A 10,221-nucleotide genomic window follows, 5' to 3' on the forward strand; every position below is an offset into this window, starting at 1 on the left:
ATTAGCATGATAATCTCACATCAAAGGAGTCTCTATATTTACACAGTATTCTTCTGGGAATGGTTGATTGTTGCTTGATGGTGAGTCATATTCATATGTCATATCGATATTTCTACAGTAACTTGTTCTCTCCTTGTGGTAGCTAAACTCTGTTTCTTGTAAGATATCATCCTTCTGGTAATGGTCAAGGATTCTAAAATGCTGGCAAGTTTACTGTCTATTGCACCGCTCTTTTCTTATCCAGGGGAATTTCCCATCTCCCTCTTAAGCATAAAGTGGTTTTTGGTTTTGTTTGTTTGTTTTCCCTAAACACAAGACATTTCTGTGTTTGTCCTGGGGGAAGATGTGGCAATACTTTTCATGACTTGGGTCTTTTAAGCCACAGAGAAGGAGAATCCACTCAGACATCTGTCTTTCATGTACTGGTATTTTTCCTTTATCTCCTTTCTTCCTTTTTCTACCATGAGTGCTGCTTTCTTTCTCTTCATGCCATACTCTAAGCATCCTCTTAAGTGCTCTGTGGATGTTTTGATAGGAGCCTTCAGTTTAGTGTGAACCCCAGTTCCTGGGCATCCCATATAACTCTGGATTTGCGAAGAGATATTTAAGTCTACAGAAAATGTCACATTGTCTTTGTACTCAAAAACCTGCATCAACAAAACACATCTGCTGTCATATTCCTTTCAGCAATGATTTGAAGGTATTAGAAAGACTTCAAATTTTATAGGGAAAAAAGGGCGGGGGACCCACAGAGAGATTCCTTTTGTAAATGTTCCTTTAGAATGGGGTTTGAAAGTTAACAAGTCTTGGAGCATCTTCAGGTTACTGAGAACAGCAGTGGGTAGCATTGCAGGGCCACCTTGGTCCCAGTGCAACTGGAGGCCACGTGGTCTACTATGCAAATAAACTGCTGTATTAATCAAATGGAGTGTGCATTTCATGGTTGGTAGTTTTTATATTTGCTATAGGCAAGTTTTAGTCATCTCTTGATGGTTCCCACTGACTTCTCTTTTGTATGACTCCTTGAATTGCTTGCCTCTGTGATTACAAATGTTGATCAAAAAATTGCTATAGTATCTCCGTGGAAGATTCTTTCTGTTCTCAGGTCAGACAGCTTAATTCTGGTTCTTGAGAGCCCAAACCAATTATGATACTCTAGATGGAAGAGTTTCTTTTTGCTAAGATGTGAATGCTGTTTCTTTTTCTGTTTTCTGCCTTAAAAAGCCATGTGATTATCCCTAAACACATACATATAAGTACCACTAACGATTATACAGACTGAGGAGGCATATTTAAGATTATATATGTACATACACAAACACACACACACACACACACACACACACACACAGAGAGAAGAGAGAGAGAGAGAGAGAGAGAGAGAGAGAGAGAGAGAGGTATGGAATAACAAGGTCAAGATTTTTTTAAAAAAGCAAGAAAAGGAAGGTGGAAATTATATAATTATATTAATCTCAAAATAAATATTTAATAAAGATGGAAAATGTTCATGTGAAAACATAGTTGAAATTCAATCATTACTTCATATAGAATTGTGAAACCTGAGTTAGTTACAGGAGAAAGGACACGGGCCCATAGAGAATTACAAGCCAATCTTGTAGCCCAAGAACAAAAAGGGAATCAACTCCATCAATGTCCTTCAGAGTGAATAGATCTACCATGGCTCTTCTTAAAAAACAGTGTCTCCTACAGAATATGTTGACTTTGGTCCATCTATTCATATGTGTGTCTGTGAGACCTGGGCGTTCAAGACCTGAAAGAATGGGTCAGACTACAGTCTAATGCTGTAGACAATTTCACTTCAGTTTCAGTGTACTTTAGAGATGGATGTAACAAAGTGATGATCCAAGGAAGGTTGTTTGAATGTAGGGAAAAGATCATGATCAGAAAAACATATAAATAAACACCATTAGGGACATACTCAATATTAAGAGAGCAGTCCTTTCCTAGTATTTTCTCAGGACAGAGCACTTTAAACACAATGCCTGACACTTATGTAGATTATATATCTGGGGAGCATGAAAGCAAGGCAGATAGCCATATTCAGATTCAGGGAACACTGCAGACAGCACTCAGCATCACCTTTCTCCAGATTAGGTTCTATAGCTATGTTTTGACATCCAACAAGATTAAATTTACCTTATGAATTGAATGTAAATGTTTAACACAGGAGGCATGAAATCACATCCAAGAACAAAACAGGGAACAAAATGCACCTGAGGTAATAGGCCCTCTGCCTGTTTTTCCTGGAGCCTCTCTCATAGTTCCCCAAAGCATTGTTCACCGTGTGTCATTCTTTGAACAGTGTTCTAACAGAATCAAAGAAGATAATCTTGAGTTGCCGAGTATCTATGCAATACCAAGTAAATTCTGAGATTTGTGTAAATTGCTTTTATCAGTAAAAAATTCAAAAATCTCAAACCATCTCTGTATCAAATGCCTTGTAATACACACACACACACACACACACACACAGAACTCTGAGATGATTATTTTTCAATTTGTATACTTTTGTGTGATTTATATGCATCCAGAAATTAGTCATAACAATATTCATAAATATAGTTTATGTAAGCTTTATGAATACATATAAATTAGAATTAATTTATTACATTGCTCAGTATATCTACCCTGCCATGAGATTTAATTTCTAAATAAAATATACTTTTCTCTAAAATTAGTATTTTCAACATATTTTATATTTCTGTACTACTAATAGATGTTTTTGTCCACACATTCCTAATTTAAATCAACCTGTTGGGAGCCTGCTCTGATGTTCTCGTTTAGTACAGTCATTCATTAAATCACTGACTATAGTTGGTAAACGTTCCCTGCATCCCCTCCCTTTCCTTGTATAAAATGAAGAAAACAACTGCATGCCTCTCTCTCTCCCTTCCTCCATCTCTCTCTCTCTCTCTCTCTCTCTCTCTCTCTCTCTCTCTGTGTGTGTGTGTGTGTGTGTGTGTGTGTGTGTGTGTGTGTATGTGTGTGTATGCATGCACACAAGAGAAATAATCCCTACATATCTATACCTCACCATTCTTGTGGGTTCTAGTGTGCTGCTATCTCCTACACGTGAAGGAAAGCATTTCCTTGTAGTCCCAACATTGGAAACAGGGAGACTTCATTCTGGTTGCAGCCGTTTGTCCACAGATTCTTGCTTTGGGACTTTGAAGTGATATCTGTTTTCTACTCTCTGGGTTATGACATCTGACTACAGTGAAGGGTCCCTGTTAACATTGCTCATCCTTCCACTGCCAATAATGAAGGGTAAATAAAACCAAAACCAAAAGACAGGTCTAGAAAATCCTAGCACATTAATGCTGTGTTTAATTCCAGGGTTGGAATAGGGCTAGCTGCTCTGCCTTGAAACAAATTTCGCATTCCTCTTTCCCAACTTGGATCCATTCCCTCCCTTAAATTCTCCTCCTCAGTGCTGCTGCCTCATCCCTTCAAAAGACAATCCCTATAAGAGCCAGACACTTTCTGCTCCTCTACAAGATAAAGCCCTGTGGAGAAAAATCCATCAGGTGCTGCAGCCCAGTACAACTGACTGAACAACTGCTTCCTGCAGATACAGTCTGACTAAAGCCCATTAAGCATGAGACGGGTTCACATTCTTGCATATCAGGCCAAACACTCAGCAAATACGTGGTTTAGAGTTTTACTTGAACTCATTTCTTTTGATTTTTTTTTCCTAAGGAGAAGGATTACATTGAAGTGCAATTCATTAGCAGAAGAGTATTACTGACTGGATAAAGGCTGAGATTGCAGGTTGCTGAGAGCAAAGCCTCAAGAGCAAAAGCATTGTAAAAATATCATCATTAACATTTTTTTAAGTTATCATGTTTAAATATGCATTCATCAATGGAATCAGAATTGTCACAAAAACATCAGGGAGTTATAGTCCTAAATAAATAATGGGTATAGATAGTATTTATAATCAAAAAAAGGTTTTCTTTTTTGAAATTATTTCTTTTATTCTCCTCCATCTCATATCCACACAACTATATATTCTGTCTTGCTTCTAAAAATCAGATGAACAAATAAAGAAAAGCATGGAGCTGTGTGAGCTGACTACTCCTGAATGTGGGAACTACTATGCAGTGCAGTTGATATTCCCATGTTACTACACTGAAGGAAACTCCATCTGCTCCTTGGCTACTGATGAGACTTATTGCCAAGCTCCCTTCCTCAGTGATTGGATTTTGTCTGTACTGAGATTGCTTACAACACCGTGGTTGCTGTAAGTCTGTGGGAGTTCATGTGTGCCCTGGAGAGCATATGTGTCTGGAGAACACCATTTTTCCAAAGTCACCCACCAACTCTGGCTTTTAAAGTCTTTCTGCTCCTTCTACTGAATAGATCCTTGAGCCCTGAGGTGAGGGATGTGGTGAAGACAACTATGTGTATCCAGCATCAAAGCCTTCTATTCTCAGCTCATTGTCTTGGGATTCAAATTAGTTCCCATCTAGTGAACAAAGCAGCCTCTCTGATGAAGGAGTTCATCTGTTTTCAATAAAGAATTTTATTCTTTTTGCCCTCTTGGATTCTTTTCTATCTGTCCAATCCTTTTCTTTTCTATGTGATGCTGTAATTTTTAAGCTTAAAATTCTTTCTATACATTTCTGTATAGCCTACACTTTTGCCAACAGTTATGAAGGAGAAGCATTTTGATAAAACTTTAGGTTAAATTTGGGCATAGTATTTTGCAGGTGCCGATTTTTGAATTTATATACTTGAGTTTTATAACTATAACTTTCTTTTCTTCTTCCTCCTTGAATAGTTGTTTATTGACACTGAGCTGAAAGGGATGGCAGAATTGGCATTCATAGACAATAACACACACCAGTCATGAAGGCAGCAAGAGTGATTGGAAAGATCCTTAAGGCCCCCTCTTCAATAGCAAGTGGGTAGCATGGACCTAGAATGTTGACAAGGCACCCTGAAATTACCTCTGGTTGGTAGGCATGGTAGGGAGATTTTCTGGTTGTGGCTCCAGATTGACAACTCAGGGTATGCTTTCCTTATCAAGCGAGGGTCTTGGCCAGGCTGTTGGCTAGGGATCACTTGATTTACTTCTCCTGACAGCTTTCATATTCTCCTTCTTGCCCCAGGTCTTTAGAATAGAAGCCTACAGGGCTCGGACAAGACCCATGGCTTCAGTAGGGGGCATTTGTTCATAGCACTGGTGTTGATGGATGCCTCTTCCTCTCTCTGCCCTCCAGACAGGAATGTGATCCCAGCCACAGCAGGGAGCACTGTGTTACAAAGTGCCATGGCAACCTCATTGAGAAATTTCTGGATACAAGCATGGCAAGGTGACCATGTTGGGCTTCAGGAATGTGCCTCCCAGATAGACATGGTGGTTACTCAGAACCTTGTAGAAAACAGCCAGGACCTTTTTTAGTTACATATTGACAGTACTTCAAGTCATGGTCCCCATCAGAGGGCATTTAACGCTCCATAACAGGGACAATGTCATTCTTTTGACAGATCCTGGCATAATGGGCAAGAACGTGGCATTTTCCATAATAGCAAGGACAGAAGGAGTTGTTTCTGAATTTTTAGTACACAATACCACTTGGCAAAGTCAGGCCCATCCTTTTTATCTTGGCATGTGTTTAGACAGCCATCGAGCCCTAGGGTGAAGGTCTTGCCATTGGTTCCTGGTAGGGTCATCATACCCTTATCTACCTTAAGGCCCACAACACTACTCTTGGATTTGATACCTTGGGGGAAGGGATGTCTATGATCTGACTTCTGGTATGATGTGTTGTGGGAGAGGATTACCTCCCATTGCAAGGATTCACACAGTCAGCAGAAGTTGGCAGTAGAAGGGCCTGTTCTTGGTGCCAGGGGGGTGGCACATGCTTGTCAATGTTTCCAATGGCCTCATCTGTATCCAGGATACCCTTGCTCACAGCCACAATTCAGTGAACACAATCAGACAGATCCTTCTTCTGGTCCTGAGTCAGTGCTGGGAATGCATAGAGCATGGTGACAGTGGCAGCATGGTCCTGGGACAGGAGAGGGTGGTCTTCTGAATCATGCTCCACAGTGTGTTTCAAGAGAAGAATCTTATTCACTATTATTAGCATTCCTTATCAAGTGGATCATTTTATCTCTATAGGACATCACCTAAAGCCAGGAACCACAGGATTTCCCTACTGTAATCACCACATCCATCCTGTATCTGGTCATCCAGTTAAGATATCAAAATCACCATTGTGGAGACTAGAAGCTGGTACCAATTTTTAAATTGTTTGTTATGTGTGTAACTGTGGATCACTTGTGGAACTCAGGTTCACTCCTTCAATCATGTCTGCTTTCTGGAAAAGATAAGCTTTGATTGTCAGGACTGGCAGCAGCTGCCTTCACTCAGTGAGTGGGCAAGCCTGACACACTTCCTTATTCAGGCTGAAATAAAGTCTTTCCTCCTTCTTCTTAACAGGCTCTATGTAAAATCTGCTCCATCTTATTACATGGCAATACACTCTTTTAATAGATTCTGTGTAGTTCTGTGGATGCTTACTGTATCATCACGTTGCTTCCTAGATTGCAAATTGAACTTGGCTATCATTTGACTCTTAATTTTCTGTTTTAGAAATCATATAAACAACATCAATTTCCATTCCATGAAATTCACTGAATTTTTAATTTTTAATTTTACATTACATCACCGAAAAATAAGTACATCTGTAAAGTTTGCATTTATATTAATTTGTATCTCCTCAAGGTAATATTTTATTGTCTCTATTAAACTTATCAAATTTGACAAGTTAATGAATTTACTTTTTCTGATACTTTGTCAGAACAACTGTATAGAAATACTGTTTTTCTATATCTAACTATTTAATGTTTATCTTTGCACAAATTACTAAGTAGTATATCTATTACCTGGTGACATATCAGACTCATATATATATATATATATATATATATATATATATATATATATATATTAATTTGCTTATGTGTAAAGAACAAAAGAATAAGTTTTAAGAGAAAGTATTTTTTATTTATTTAAATTAGAAACAAACTTGTTTTATATGTCAATCCCAGTTCCCTCTCCCTCCCCTCCTCCCCTGCCCCGCACCGACCCCCATATCCTATTCCCTTTCTGTGCCCCCGCTCCGGATGGTGAGGCCTTCTATGGGGGATCTTCATAGTCTGTCACATCATTTGGAGCAGGGCCTAGACCCTCCCCTGTGTGTCTAAGCTGAGAGAGTATCCCTCTATGTGGAATGTGCTCACAGAGTCCATTTGTATACTAGGGATAAATAGTGATCCACTACCAGAGGCCCCATAGATTGCCTAGACCTCCAAACTGACACCCACAACAGCAAAGGGGTCAAGACCAGGATGGAAAAACCCACAGAAACAGCTAACCTGAACAAGGGGGAGCTTATTGACCCCAGGCTGATAGCTGGGAAACCAGCACAAGACTGATGGAGAAAGTATTCTTTCTATACAAGTACAGTGGGTTTACAATGGTAGCAGATGTCTGTATATACCCAGGAGCTCCAAATTTCAACCATAATATTTTTAAGTATTATGTTAAAATTACTATGGTTAGGGAGCTGTTTTAGAATAGAGATTCACTTTATATTTATGTAAGACTTATTTTATTTGGTGAATATTTGGTCCTGATTTAGCTTGTCATTCAAGAAATACTATTTTTTTACAAGAAGGAATTCTAAATTTTCCCCACATTAACATCCATAGTATTTTATTTGGAAATATAAAATTGGATCACACTCTTGTACATTTTCTTTTCTTCATCAATAATCTTTTAACCACAGGGAAAGAAAAATTAACCAAGTAGACAATGAGGGAATATGCTCTCTGGATATAGGTATGTCAGATAAAATCCCAATAGAAGACTGCCTTTCATGGAAACATACTGTTCTATTGCTGATAATGAAGCTCTGTGAAAGATGAACAGTAACTCAGGAAAGGGAAACTGAAATTGCATTGTGTGGGGTATGTACTAAACAGGGTGATATGTTTCATTTAAATATCAACATTTTTTCAAGGCAATTTTTCATTGCCTTGAAAATTTATAGGAAATCGTCAAAGCAAATAATAGGAAGTTAAAAAATCCTGAAAAAGAAACATGTTCCAGCAACCTATTGTATACGATATAAAGATACCATATTCAAGGGTGGAAACAAATGATGCTATTTGAGGAAAAGTAATACAAGTAATTGAGAATCAGGGAACTTTTCCAAGCATAAGCATCAGGAATGGTCAGCATTTGGTGAGTGGAATGGTGCAACAAAGAAACCCAATGATTTCAGAATATGTTCACCTGTGTACAGCTTTAAAACCCAAACAAATTCTGGAGTCATTGTCTAAAAGTAGAATCACAGTGGGAATTACAAGTTTGAGATAAAACACTTGAGACTGAAGTTTCTTTTGTCATATAAATGAATTAGTGTATAGTGGTGTCTGTTAGAAATAGTTTTCTGGAGGCTGCAGAAAACATCAGAAAATGTGTCACTTAGAATTTAGAAAGCCCATCAATAAATAATTCTGAGTGTACCAATGTTAAGTGTGAACTGTGAGAAGGAGAGGTCACAAGATGCTACAGCAAAGGACAATAAACTTAAGGATGGTGAAATTGAGAAGAAAATAGAAAAACAACCTGGCACAGCCATATCTGATGGAAATGACAAAAGTCATAAATCCAGCAGAGCTGTTTGACAAAGACCCAGCAAATCTGAGCCGAATGATGGATGCCTGGCCAATTTTGGTTTTTATCTCCACATTTGGCATTCTTGGGGGCTTTTAATATTTGTACAAATTGATGATAATGGATATTGGATTGATGGAAATTTTCTTGTGAATCATGTATGGCTTCTCCCAGGAATATTACTTCTATGTTTCTCCAGGAAGTCCTGAGCATACTACCCTTCCAATATTAGGGAGATATTGTTATCTACTTGAAGGTGTTCCTTATGCCTTAGGGGTTGTGGCACAAATAAAGATGCCAGAGATCTCTTCATGAGACTATGAGATATTCTTGAAACATCAGCCCCTGTACTTATTCAGGAACAAGATAATCCAAACAAAGTAGACTTTAACCGGCCAACAAGATTTAGCTGGCTGGAGGAGTTGGGCACAGATCATATTAAAAGTCACTTCCTAATGTACAGTCCAGCAATTATGTGGCATATACAGAAACAAAGTTAGATTAGGTGAAGTTATACAATATCTGCCCGAGACAGGAAGAACCAAGAATGGTGTGGAAAGATGATAAAAAGAATGAGGTATCAGGGCCTCCTTTTCTTAGAAAAGTTAGCTCATGAAGAGCCACTGTGATGTCATATGACCAAGGGTTAAAAGAATGGCAGGATTAGATATATATGTAAATTACATAAAGATATAAAATATAAACATTGCATTATGCTAGAAATTGAATAATAACTATAACAGTTTTGGCATGATGATTTTTCTTGGATATTCTGACCATTAAGAGTTACTAATACACTGTGCTTGGGACATGGCAATATGCCCAGGCTGGCTTAGAAATTGTCTTTCAGTCTAGAGTCCTTGAAGCCAGAAAAGCTGGCAGCCTGAGAACAGGCTGTCATATGCCTATAGATACTTAAAAATTAGGTTATAGTGTTGATTTTTAAAAAAATCTCTATTTGCAAATGATGACTGAATTTCAGGGGAAATGTTGTAAAAGATAACTCTGTTTTTTTCTGGTGTATCAAAGGTTGTGCAAAAGGAAATGAATTGTGTCCGAAAACAAACAATGATATGATGTAAGTTTTAGAGCAATATGAATTCTGTATAAATAAGCATTCTCACTGCAAATCAGTCAGGCTTCAAGATTCACACCACCACCAAGGCCTGGCTCACTTTGTGCTTTGCCTACTCCTTGCCTCCTCTCTGGAACCTGACAACCACTGAGGCTAATGCATGGCAAAATAAGGTTTTTTTTTCATTTCTTATTTGAACTAGGAAGAAGATTGTTTGACATGTCAATCCCAGTTCCCTCTCCCTCCCTGCCTCCCCTGCCCCCCCCAACTAAAACCCTTCCTATCACATAGCCTTACTGCTCCCCAGGGAGGTTGAGGCCTTCCATAGGGGGCTTAAGAGTCTGTCATATCCATTGGGGTAGGGCCTAGGCCCACCCCATGTGTCTAGAATCAGGGAGTAACCCTGTATGTAGAATGGGCTCCTAAAGTC

General features: G+C 38.6%; 1 pseudogene; it reads right to left on the bottom strand.

Moving 5' to 3' along the window:
• Nucleotides 1-5,048: 5,048 nt before the first annotated feature.
• Nucleotides 5,049-6,017, bottom strand: LOC100771672 (annotated as a pseudogene).
• Between the last annotated feature and the right edge of the window lie 4,204 nt (nt 6,018-10,221).

Source organism: Cricetulus griseus, chromosome 2 (assembly GCF_003668045.3).
Source record: "Cricetulus griseus strain 17A/GY chromosome 2, alternate assembly CriGri-PICRH-1.0, whole genome shotgun sequence".
NCBI classification, from domain to species: domain Eukaryota; kingdom Metazoa; phylum Chordata; class Mammalia; order Rodentia; family Cricetidae; genus Cricetulus; species Cricetulus griseus.